General features: G+C 50.7%; 1 pseudogene; it reads right to left on the bottom strand.

Annotated features, from left to right (window-relative positions):
* The window catches only part of LOC149589684 (large subunit ribosomal RNA), a 7,614-nt pseudogene continuing 2,977 nt past the window's right edge, over positions 1–4,637 (bottom strand).

Here is a 4,637-nt window from a genome sequence, read left to right as displayed (position 1 = left end):
ACAAACCCTCCAGTCATGGGATGAGTCTCAATAAATCGCAGTATGGTGGATGCTCTATTAAGTACAACACCCCGACCGGTACCTAGGTCGTCTACGGACGATTTGGTGCCATTACGTTTCTCCGAAGGTGAGAATCTAAAAGCCAAAGCCGTGAACTCTGCAAGCTTTGTAGCGCTTTCGTTAAGGAGGCTTTTTCGCCGAGACCGACGCGTAAAGCGCGTCTCGACTAGCGTAGCCAACAAACGCAAAAGGCACGAACGATATCGTTGCAGCGACTAGACGGGATTCTGACTTAGAGGCGTTCAGTCATAATCCCACGGATGGTAGCTTCGCACCACTGGCCGCTCGACCAAGCACATGTACCAAGTGTCCGAACCTGCGGTTCCTCTCGTACTGAGCAGGATTACTATCGCAACGACGAGTCAACAGTAGTGTAAAACTAACCTGTCTCACGACGGTCTAAACCCAGCTCACGTTCCCTATTAGTGGGTGAACAATCCAACGCTTGCCGAATTCTGCTTCGCAATGATAGGAAGAGCCGACATCGAAGGATGAAAAAGCGACGTCGCTATGAACGCTTGGCCTTCACAAGCCAGTTATCCCTGTGGTAACTTTTCTTACACGTCTTGCTTAAAACTCTTAAAGTCAAAAGGATCGATAGGCATTTGCCCTTTTGCTCTACGCGAGGTTTCTGTCCTCGCTGAGCTCGCCTTAGGACACCTGCGTTACCTTTTGACAGATGTACCGCCCCACTCAAACTCCCCGCCTGACACTGTCCTCGGAGCGGATCGCGCCGAGCCACGAGAGCCCGGCGCTTAGTGCTAGAAAGGTGAACCTTACGGTTCGCTCTGCGCTTCACCGAGTAAGTAAAGAAACGATGAAAGTAGTGGTATTTCACCGGCGGCCGCGAGCGACCTCCCACTTATGCTACACCTCTCATGTCTCTTCACAGAGTCAGACTAGAGTCAAGCTCAACAGGGTCTTTTTTCCCCGTTGTTTTTGCCAAGCCCGTTCCCTTGGCTGTGGTTTCGCTAGATAGTAGATAGGGACATGAATGTCTGTAGATTTGTAAAGCGCGCACACCGGATTACCATAATGGCGCTGCCTTTCCAATCTTAACTTGACTATACGCCCAGTGGGAGTTTTGAACAAGGGGTGATATCATATAGGATCAACACCCCCGCGTTCAAGACTGGGCGAGAGGTTAAGGCAGCAGAAGGCTCTAGAGGGTGGGAAAGACGACACCCGGAGAGCACAGCAGTGCCAAACGACCTCGATAATGTACCCGTGGCCCCCGCGTACAGTAGTACTTAGGGGCGAGACGGGCGAGTCTTAATTCGCAACCACCAAGTATGAAATACAGTATGGGGATGCTAAACATTCCAGTGACTGCAAACGAGGGACTTGATGGCTGTGCCCCCACACCACTACAAGGAAAAGACTCTGTCCAAGGGTCGGAACCACAAGGACGTGGGGGAGTAGATAGGGACAAAGGTTTGTGGATTTATATACCCCTGGGTGGTAAGCTTAGTACATTCCAGGGGTAAAAATAACGGGCACAGCTAACCGAAAAGCTAGAGTGCCGGAAAAGTAAAATGATTTAACTAAATCGGAATAATTAAGATAAGGTAATAGGAATACTTGAATAATTGATAGGCGTGGAATTTAAACGAGATATGAACGCAGATGATAATAGCCAAGGGAGAGTGCAGCGAGGTGAAACCATATGATATGCAAAGATGAGAAGAAAATTAAAGAGAGGAGCAAACTATAACGATTAAGTTGTAGCCGTAAGGGTCGGAGTAATGTACTCAGTTCGACCCTTTCTGAATTCAATTTCCCTCTTATAACAGGGACAGCTGAAATCAATGCTCGAATGGCGGATATTATAATTTGTATGACGAAGAGTATTAGATTTGATACAGTTTAGGCACGCCTTGACCGAGGACCGGCAGGTGGTATAGGCGTGCTTGTCTCCACAATTGGTGCAGAGTTGATCAGGGGAAGAACAGTTGGCATTAGTATGGCCGAGGAGACCACACTTAAAACAACGAGGAATACCGAAGTATTCCCTCACAATATGCTTTGTCCAGCCTAGATTAAGCTGGCGGATCTTTTTAAGACAGGCAAAAGCCGCTGGGGTACACTCGATAACCCAGTTGACAGTACCGGAAGCGCCCGTAAGAGCGTGCCGTATTGTCAGGGCGTCAGGCTGAAAGGAAAGAGCATTTTGGGCCATAATGGCTGAGATGACCTCCTCCTTCTTAATAGCGGAGTCCACACCCAAAAGAAGAATCTTTGGGTTAGACTTGGATGGTGTTACTAATCGAAATGAGTCCTTTAGAGCTGGAGATGAAGCTACAAAATCTCTTACAGTTGTAGCATGCGACGAAGAGGAGCATTTAAGAATAACCCCGTTGTTCTGGCAAGTGCGAATCGCGTCAATCCCGACCCTGAGCTGAACGGGATCGACAGACGCCTGAAGTTTCTTTCTGATGTCATCAGAAGACTCGTTAGACGCGCCACTCAGATAAACAATGAGAGTGCAAGCCAGATCGGAGAGGACTGGTGGCTTTTTCTTTGATTGTTTCTTTTGAGAAGAACCTTTGACAGGAACTTGGAGAGGAGCCGGCGCCTGAAGAGGCAAAGCTGGAGAAGACTTCACCTTCTTCTTTTTGCCGGTCACTAGGGTCCAAGCAGATGGATCGGAGATCGTCTGCGGATCCGAGGGAACCACAGAATGTTGTAACGGTGATAGGGAAGGCGTATCGGAAGGAACGGTACGACTATCCTTAAGGACTGACAAGGCTTCTTTTAATAAAACCTGAGTCTCATCCTCCTGAGAGCGGCAAGACAAGGCCTCTTTTAATAAAGCCTGAGTCTCAACCTCCTTCGAGTGGAAAGACAAGGCGTCTTTCAATAATGCCAGAGTCTCATGCTCCTGAGAGCGGCAAGACAAGGCTTCACGTAATAGCGCCTGGGTCTCCCGTAATTGTTGACGGAGGAGATCCCGGTCCTCACTAAGCATATGAATTTTGGAGGACATGGAATGAATCTCAGCGGTTAAACGTGTATCACGTTCCAAATGATCGTAAAAACAATCCTTAAAAGAACCAGCCAAAAAACGCACTTTGGCGGCTTCCGCCAGGGTAAATCGACCACCCTGAGCAGTGAGAATGTCTTCTAGGGATTTTTCGTGATCCGTGAGATCTTTGGCGCAAACCATGTTTGGAAGATCCTCAAGAAAAGCAACAGTGGATTGCATAATAGCCCGAACGCTAACGGTCAGAGACACGTCAGCTTCGGTGGTAAGGGAGGTTTGTGAAGCATTTAAATCGTCCATTTTCTCTAGTGTATCCATGGTCAAAAGTATAGTAAAAAAAATCGGCCTTACCCGACAGTAGCTGCCGCATTTAAACCCCGCCTGCAGCACGGAGTGGTCAGCCGGTGACAGAAAACATGTCCCTCGGCCTTTGCGAAAGCACCGGATCCTCCCAATCAATCCTCCAGGCCTCCAGTCAGCTGGGCGAACCATACCCCCGGTTAATTCCGGGGCATCCAACCCGGAGACCTCTTCCTGGGATCCTGAAAGGGGATCACCGGCACCACGCGGGTTGCCCCCCGAAGACCATAGGGGCTCACCTGTGCGGATATTCTGGCCAGGACAGCCGGAATCCGAGGAAACCGCCAAACTAGACATGCAGGGCACCCGCAGTGCCACGACCCCTGGGCGCTTGCCGGCTCGACCAAAGCCGGCAGCCCGCGCGCTGGGGAAACCCCGACCGAGTAGGACTTCGGATCTCATCCTAAACGGCCCCCTGCATGTCCCAGCCCTGGCATCCCTCCGCACAAAAGGGAAAAACACTAAAACATCTCCACGGTGACCAACCGGCATGTGTGACACTACCGGCAACGCGCACCGCTTCCTCAATGCAACTGACACCTTACGTAGTGAATGCAAGGTGCGGCAAGTTTTAAACGGACCATTGCCAAAGTCCGAAACCTCAACAGAGGAAGGATACACTTAGTCTGGCACCTCCACAATGACCAACCGGCATGAGAAGCTCTACCGGCAACGCTCATTGCTTCACAAGTGAACGCAAGCCCCCGCCACCACGACAAGGTGGTATCCATGGGGGGGAGTAGATAGGGACAGTGGGAATCTCGTTAATCCATTCATGCGCGTCACTAATTAGATGACGAAGCATTTGGCTACCATAAGAGAGTCTTTAGTTACGAGCGCCTGCCGCCGCCAGGCGGGCCCGCGCTTCAAAGAAGCGGGACCAACACCCCCAGTGAAGGAAGTGCACAGGCGGTTCGCCTACTAAGGTATGTACACGGTAGGTATCACCGTGGGCCTAGCCGGGACCACACCTTTTCGTTACTGGCGTCAACTAAAGACCCGGATTTCACCCTGAGAAGGCAGGGCTCACCTTTCTGGGGCCACTCCCCGCCCCAGAGAGCAGGCTTGGCCTACACCTGCCCAGTATGCCAAAACACACGCTTGCGTAGTCTGCCCCAGTAGAAAACAGGGGACTTCATGACCACCTCGGGCGTGCCGTCACCAATCGGAGAAGAAAAACTCTTACTTAGGGTAAATCTCCGGCATGCTACTAAGACCATCGCTATTGAGGAAC

The sequence above is a fragment of the Phalangium opilio genome, unplaced genomic scaffold, assembly GCF_054372755.1.
Source record: "Phalangium opilio isolate 3A_F unplaced genomic scaffold, DU_Popi_V2 ptg000521l_1, whole genome shotgun sequence".
Taxonomy (NCBI): domain Eukaryota; kingdom Metazoa; phylum Arthropoda; class Arachnida; order Opiliones; family Phalangiidae; genus Phalangium; species Phalangium opilio.
This window is presented reverse-complemented; position numbering and strand designations above follow the sequence as displayed.